Genomic DNA, 8,683 nt, shown 5'->3' on the forward strand with positions numbered 1-8,683 from the left:
CTGGTGGAGCTCTTTGGCGGCGCCTTTGAAGTTGGTTCCGTTGTCTGAGTGGATCACCAGTGAGTAGCCTCGCCTGCTGATGATTCGCCGGATAGCCATTAACGTTGAGTCGGTGGACAGGTCGTGCACTAGCTCCACGTGAATGGCTCGGGTGGCAAGACAAGTGAAGAGAGCGCCGTACCGCTTCTCATGTCTGTGCCCAACAGTGACAGACAGCGGGCCGAAGTAGTCCAGTCCTGTCTGTGTGAAGGGTCGCTGAAAGGCGTCAGTGCGGCACTCTGGCAGGGCAGACATGATTGGTGGCTGCGGTTTGGCACGGAGATCCTTGCAATGCTGGCACTCGCTCCAGGTGCTTCTTACCGCTGCACGGATACCGGGTACCCAGTACTTCTGACGCAGCTCGTTCACTACGCGATCCTATCCTTGATGTAGTGACCAGACATGGTGTTGCTGCATAAGCAGCCTAGTGAAGGCGTGTTTCGGCGGGAGCAGTACAGGTTGGCGCAGGTTCTTGTTTCCAACCGTTGCGTTCCGTACGCGACTGTCAGAGCGCATGATGCCATAGTCGTAGATGAAGATTGTCATCTGGACCAGGCGCCTGTCCTTGTCCACTGCCTTGCCATTGCGGAGCGTAGCGAGTTCTTCGGGGAAGCCTTCTGCTTGTGCAGCTTTCCATCAAAAGACTCCGCGGCTCGCAGCTCAGGGGACTGTCACCGACGGCTTGGCAGCGTCTCTTTCTCCGTGTCTCAGGTGGCGAGTGAAGCGTAGCACCCAGACGGTTGCTCTTACCAGGCGACACCAGTTTGAGAATCGTTTGATCTCTGGTTGTACTGCCTTCGGGTTGGGTGGCTCTGAGCTGTCTCCGGCTGCTGCGTTGTCGCCACTGAACGGATGCTTCAGCTCGGGATCATCAAGGTCCGGCGTACGAGTCTCCTCGGCAGGCCAGCCTGCTTCGCCTTGCCTCAGATAGTCCGGGCCGCCCAACCAGCGATCGTCCGGCTGCAAGCGCTGGGCAGAGATGCCTCTAGAGAGATCGTTAGCTGGGTTCTCTCTTGTTGGTACCCAGTGCAACTGGTCTACTTCAGTTGTGTCCGTTATTTCCGCGATCCGCTGGGCCACAAATGGTTTGTATTGTCGTGTGTCCGAGCGTATCCACAGCAACACCGTTCTGGAGTCCGTCTAGAATATGACCCGTGGAATTGAGATACACAGCTGCTCCCGGGCGGTACAGGATAGTCACGAGGCGAGGACCGCGGCCTGGAGTTCCAGACGGGGTATCGAGGCCGGTTTTTTGGAGCAACGCGTGCCTTAGCTGCGACTAGGGACACTGCCAGCTGAGTACCCTCGTTCGCTACTCTGAAGTACGCAGCGGCGCCATATGCTTTCTCGCTTGCTTCTGCGAACACGTGCAGCTGGATGTCTGTAGCGACTGCAATCAACGGTGTGTAGCACGGTGGCACTTCTACGGTGGCCACTTGGTCTAGCTCTGCCGCCCAATCGTTGCCTTGCTCCGTGGAAGGGTGATGTCGTCCTCACGCCAGAGTAGCCCCGTTGGCCACCGGCGTCCGGTGCGTGTGGTGAGAGTATCTAGCATCTGGAGTGCGCGGTCGTCAGCCTTGCTGCGAATTTCTGTGGGCTTGATCCCGAAGGAGTCGAGGGCGAACTACTACTTGATCAGGTCTTGGAGGTCGCTAACGAGACCCCAGTTGGACAGAAGCACGCCTTCGTCGATTCTGTAGTGGCGGGCACTCATTTCGCCATGAACAACCCACCCTCGCTTGGTATGTGTAGCTATGGGTGCGTTGGTGGGCCCTCCGCGGTCACCCGTGGTGCGATCAAGTTGTAATGGTCTTGTCCGATTAGGAGTCTGGGCTTGGCGCAGAGCAACGTTGGTAGGTTAAGTCCCTCCAGGTGGGGGCAATTGTTGAACCGTTGAGGGTTCATTTATTGTGTTGTCAGGTTGAACTTGGCATGATTGTGGACTTTGGTTAAAGTGAAGCTGTCCTGTATCTGCCTGCCAGCTACACTGAATGTTACTACCTTGGAGCTGGACTCCTGGTGCTGCTTGCCATCCGTCCACGACAGCCTCAGGGGCCGAGTTGGTCCTGCAAGCCCAAGTTCCTCCGCTAGTTCGCTCTCAATCAAGGGCACTGTTGCGCCTTCGTCCAGGAGTGCATACGTATCAGCCACTGTGTCTCCGTTTCGTACCGTAACCGGAATCACCCTCAGCAGTACCCTTCCACTGTGTTCCGACACGTGGGTTGCCGACGTGTACCGGTATGTCATCTCCGATGTGCGTTCTAGCGGTGCTGCACTTCTGCGGCCATCGCGTTGTAGTAGAGGATGGTGGGGTCTGTTACATGAGCAGGCTTTCTACTTGAAAACCCTCGCTAGGTGGCCTTCGCCAAGGCAGCAGAAGCACAGCCGTTTGTCACTAACGAACTGGCGGCGGGCGTTAAGTGGTTCCGCGGGTAGCCGGCGGCAGCTATTTGTGGTGTGCCCCAATTTGCTAGAGAAGAGGTGATGTGGCTTACTAGCGCTGACCTCCAAGACTGTGAGCGTTTGGCCTGTGCGTGGAGTGGCATGAGTGGCGTCACATGGGGTCTGCTGAGCGACTAGGCATGCAGCCTTGGCCCTCTGTTTAAGCCAGGCAGAGAAGGTGTCCAGGTGCATGTCTACACTGGTTTTGAGCACGTACTCTCCCCACTGAAACCGACCCGCGCCCCCCCCCCCCCCCCCCCCCCAGACGGCTTGCCAACTAGGTCCTTGAGAAACTGAGGGTTGTAGGGGTGGCCGGTGCACTTTGTGCTGCGCAAAGTGGCGACAAGGTTGCGGTACAGGGCGCTAATCCCAATCAGTGCCACGATGGCCTCCTCCGACTTCATACCTCTCTGTGACTTCTTCTTCAGAGTGAGGTTCTGGACAATCTGGACAATCTGGTCCGGCCGGATGAACCTGATCCTCAACATGGAGATAACTTCCCCCACATTGTCGGGGAGAGTCATCATCCCCTGCACAACTTCCTTGTCTTTTCCGCGCAGTGTTTTCTGTAAGCATCCAAGATTCTCACCGTTTAAGAAGCCTCACTCTGTAGTCGTGTGTTCCAGCGTGAAGATAAAGGCTGGCCACTCGTCGGCATGTCCAGAGAACTGAAGCAAGTCCTTAGCAGTGGACTGCCTTGCCATGAAATGGTGTGTGGTGTGATTCATGGCGTGTGACTGCCTTGCAGGGGTAGGACGTGTACCACTGGGTTCGGTACCTGAAGCCCGCTCACCTTGGTCGTCCAGCAACAGATCCTGGATTTGCCCATTGGCTTCCTCCAGCACTGCTCCAATGTCCCTCTCCGCTCGCTCGGCGCGCTGTGCAGGGTCAGCTAGGCTAATGCTATCCGTGCATGTCAGCTCCTATCCGTTGCCGGTCTCCCGTGATGGACGGGACAAACTGGACCGGACGCTGGCATTACTGCTGCCGCTTGACCAGTTTCTGTACAACTTCTTCTGGAGTCCTAGCTTCTTGCGGATCAGCTTTCGCTCTACTTCTGCGAGCTCTTCCGCGGCGATTCATTCCGCTTCGGTGTCGAGCTCGTCTACTCGAGTCTCTACTTAGTTCGAGTGTGGCGATACCGGACCCTTTCCGCAGAAATTCCGGCTCGAAGGACCAATGTTTTGGTGAGATCACAGTGCCCCGTGGCACAACCCTCGTAACAGACACAAGCTCAGAATTTCTCTTGTTGATTAGAAGGTGTTCTTTATTGATCTGTCCCTGTTCTCGGGAGTTGTGTGATTATAAGAAAAGGTTTACAAAGTGAGTCGTACATGTATGGAAAAGCGTAGTATCGTCCTCTTTTTCGGAGGTGACACAGTGGGTGCCCAAAGGGGTAAAGCACAAACGAAAAGTGTGCTGCGAGTAAGCGCAGTCATGCAGCAACACAACCTGAGAACAGATGAATAAAAATATGGTTTGATGTGAAAATTGCGCAAAAAATTAAAAAGGACTGCTGAAGGCAAGCCCTTCTGGAGCATCCCAGTACTCGAAAAGCGCGCGCGCAACGCAGCTTGGGCCTTCGAGTGCCCAAATCTGCCTCCAAAGCCGGCCACGACCGTCCAACCGCTCGCGGGTCCATTTTATGGAACACCCTGCCATCCGACGTGCGTGGTATTACCCAGTACCACCAGTTCAAACAAGCCTGCCTCCCGTTCTGTCTTGCTAGCAGTGGCACCCACTACTGAACACTACAGGAATCTTTGAACGTTTGCGGTACTCCACAGTACCAGTCATGTGCTGTTTACCGCCTCCCCGTTGTTGTATTCTAACGTTAACGTTATTCATTGACTGAGCGTTCTTTACTTTGTACTACACCCTGCTATCATGTTAGGCTATTTCCTACAATATTTTACTGTTTCCATTCGCTTTCACCGCCCGTTTGGTTCTGCGAATTCAAATAAAAATGTACCTACCTAAGGGTACCCGTTCACCCGCCCGTTAAGAAAATTTCGCGTTTTGCTTTGCCAATTTTTCCTAGACCTTGGTTTTACCCGCGTGTGTATGTGTGTGTGTGTGTGTGTGTATGTGTGTGTGGGGGGGGGGGGTGCGTGTGTATGTGTGTGTGCGTGTGTGTGTGTGTGTGTGTGTGTGTGTGTGTGTGTGCGCATGAATCCCCTATAGGGGAGGGTTCACACCACTATAATAGGGATTCACACACCTTCACCTTTGTTTTTGTAATGTTGTGTTTAAGGATTCTCCACAGGCTTTAGCCTAAATAGAGGGAGTCTCCGTCAGCAGCTTTAATATGGAGAAAAAGAAGAAGCTGAGGAGAAAAATAAAATTAAAAAGATAGAAAGATGCAGGGTGGTAGTAATTTAACTCAGTGCTGTATGATATCGGTGCTCTGAAACCAGAGGGCTCAAAACAGGTGATAACAAAGTGGGTGCGGACAAGAGCGATACAACATGTTGGGCTGAATACGGTGCGAATGGCAGCCGGGAAGAAGTTCCATGTGACGGTGGTGACAAATAGAAAGGTGGCATGGGTGTGTGTGCTCTCTAGCAGGCGGGAGTAGATGTTGGTGGCGCCTGAGAACGAACAAAGTTTGTGTCCACAGACACAGGGAAGAGGATCAGGAGCGGGCCGTGGCGGTGGAGTGCTGCTTGCAACTCGTCTCCAGCCGGGACGGGACGATCTTCGCATCTCTCAAGCTAAGTGGTCACACCGAGGTCCGCCACGTTAGTCGAGACCACATCTTGCCACCATTTCTTCGGGCCGTGACGAGGCCGGGGAGCGGGGGGGGGGGGGGGGGGGGGGGGGGTTGGGAGGGCAGCTCACCAAACAGCAATTGTTTTAGTGTGTGCGAGTCGTCCACCCTGCCGACATGACCTAGCCAATGAAGAAGGTGGCGACAGATGGCCCAGAATCTGCGAAAACCAGGCTTAGGGTGAAAATCATTTTTTTGAGAAAAATGATGTTTTGTAAAAAGGTGGTGTCGCGTGGACGATCGAGTGCAGTGAAGTGGAACCAAAGAGAATCTCGCTTGTTTGAAGAAGTAGCAGTCATGGCAGGAAGGGTTTCAGCAGTCAGGGAAGTCAAAGGGCTTCCGGTAGAGTATTCCCTGCTACTCCTCTAGTCACAACGAAGAGTTTTTGAGCTGATCGAACGGATTCCATCTCCTACACTCAGGGATGGCGAAATTTCTGCGCTAGCTGCTGCTTGCGGAAAATGGTGAAGAAATCGTCTCCAGTTAGAGTCGTGATGGTGATAGCGAGGAGAACCTGGACGACATCGATCCAGCCAATCGAAGTACGGAGATACTAGCTGTTTCTAGGCCTCATGCAAAGGGAATACGCGCAGCGGAGCTCATACGTTTGCAGCAAGTTCACGAGGAAAATGGCTTGAAGCGCAGTGTGAAAACGGTTTTGAATTGAAGTCCTTGGCGATGAAGTGCTACTGAATGCCAGGCGAATGAGCGAGCAGATCGAGAGGCCCCCACTCGAGACTTTCCTCGCTGGACAGCTAGCTGCAAGGGATTATACGGCGTGCTGATATTTCACTTGCTGGTCAGCACCAAGCAGATACTGCAGCACGCCAGCACACTATGCGCTTACTATGAACAGCGGAACAGTTTGAAAGGCTGTGTTCTTGCTTGTTTCTGAACAGTTGTACTAGATTCACTCTTCAAAAGGTGCCATCTCAACTGGAGTCGGGTTTCCTTGTGGTGTGTAGCGCCAGAGCATGCCAGTACATGTATTCAGCCCCAGAATGTGCTGAGTGAGGAGCAAACAAAATTCATGCAGAACTGTGCATGGCCACTACAGCCTGCAGCACCAAGGGGCCACAACAAGCCTGCCCCCACATGCCTACCTTGTCATGTCACCTAAACAAAAATCATCCATGTATATGTCTCTTTCTTCAGTCTGGTGGATCTCTCTTCATTTCTTTCCTGTTATAACAATTTTGTGTTTTTTTTTGGATTTTTTAACACAATACCATGGTGTGTTTGAGATGCTTTTAATACCACTATGAGTCAACCCACACCTGTAATATTTATTTTGTTTCCTGACCCCCCATGCCCAGTAGAAGCTGAAAATGGGAAAAAGTCATTTTGTGAAATTTCACCCTAAGCCTGGTTTTCGCAGATTCTGGGCCAGATGATGCTGGTGATGTCAGGGTCAACACCGAGTGTAGCCGCTAATGTGGTCGTTGTGATCCGATCATCCCACTGTTGACGACGGCTAATACCCATGTTGGACCGAATACACTGATGGTGAAACGTGTTGAGCTTCTGGAGGTGGCCTGCCTATCTGGTCCATGTCTCCGCACCATACAATACGGTGGTGAGGATCACAGCCTCATACACATACCTCTTGCTGCGAAGCGACAGGGTATTGTTGTCAAAAAACGGGTGCTTTCAGGGCTCCGAACACAGCTGAGGCTTTCGGAAGGCGAGAGCGGACTTCAGCACAGGCAAGACCATCCGAGGTGAGCACACTGCCAAGGTAGGTGAATTCGTCTACCACTTTAATAGTGTCTGCCCCTGCAACAACGTCATTGCGATCAGCAGTCTCACCTACGGCCATACCCTTGGTTTTTCTGACACTGACCGTTAGGCCCCAGCTGGTTGCACAGGTGATGAAGCTGGATGTCATCGCTTCAAAGGCAGGCAGAGATGTTGCATAGAGTGCAGCGTCACCAGCAGACTGTGATTCTGTGACCTTTGATGTCAGGAGCTTGCCCTTCGCCGTTCGATCACCAACTAGCTTCCTCCCAACTTTATATTGAAGGGATATGCCAGCGGCCGGACATCTGGACGTCCAACTGGCAACGACGGCAGAGAAGTACAAATTGAAAAGCATTGGTGCGAGAGTGCAGCCCTGACGCACTACATTCAGCTTGCTCTCCACCCGAACAGAACTTGAGCAGGAATACCATTGTGGAGGGACTGGATGAGGCGGAGAATTGCCGGCGGAGCACCAATCTTCTGGAGAACCTGCCACAGCGCTCCACGCTGTGTACTGTCATACGCCTTACTCAGATTGACGAAAAGGACATATGCATCTGAATCATGCTCCAACGTCTTCTCCATCAACTGCCGTGCGACGTACACCATATTGATGTAGCCACGTCCCTTTCTGAAGCTGCACTGAGAGTCTGGCAACACATCTTCAGCGATAGCTTTCAGGCGGTCCTGCAGAATACGGGCAAGCAACTTGCCTACAACGTCCAACGGACTGATGCCGCGTCAGTTATCACAGTGGTGTAGATCTCTTTTCTTGGGGATGGGCACAACCACTGCATCACCCCAATCATCGACTAGAGTGCCTTCGAGCCAGGATTTACGCATGATGGTCAGGATGCGACTGTGTAGGTCTTTGCCACCATGTAGGACCATGTCCGGTAGAATGCCCGACTGACCGCCAGCTCTAGCCGCTTTCATGGTCTGCAGTGCAGCCTCTAGCTCAGCAACAGTGGGTGGCTGATCCAGCTCAGGGATAACAGGGCGATCCGCCATTATCTCGACCACAGCTGCGTCAAACTCACTCTCAACGTTCAGAACACCCTGAAAGTGCTGCAGCCATCTTGTGCTGACAGCGGCTGAACCTCATGTCCATCACTCAACGTGCCATCTTCCAAATGCACAGTAGACGGCTGCATTGGACGGCGGCCTCGATGGAGTGTCTGCAACTTGCGGACTGCAAGCCAACAAACGGAACAATTGTTAGCAGCATTTTCAGCTTGGGATGCGATGTCTTCAATCCAAGTTTCCTTGGCATTCCGTACAGCCTTCTCCATCTCACGTTGTGTCTGTGGAAGGTTCTTGCGTGAAGACGCAGTGTTCTTCTGAAACATGACATCTCCAGCGGAATTCTTGATATCAATCTGCGGAAGAAGCACAGCCTCACTCGCCTTAAACCAGTCGCGCTGCCTGCCTTGCCATGCTCCCAGGACATCCTCTGCCTTACTGCACATTATATCCTTCACTGCTTGCCGATGGTCAGCTGCAGTGTCCTCATCAGCAGTATCAGGGAGGTTGTCTGAAATTCGCTCAGCTTATATAACTCTTGCGAACAGCCGGGTCAACCAGCTTTCCGACAGCAACAGGTGCGGGTTTCGGCACAGGACGAGGGCTGCGGCACAGGACGAGGGCTGCGGCAAATTGGACGAGCAAGTATAAGCTTGCTGCGAACTATGT

The sequence above is a fragment of the Sycon ciliatum genome, chromosome 2 (genome assembly GCF_964019385.1).
Source record: "Sycon ciliatum chromosome 2, ocSycCili1.1, whole genome shotgun sequence".
NCBI lineage: Eukaryota > Metazoa > Porifera > Calcarea > Leucosolenida > Sycettidae > Sycon > Sycon ciliatum.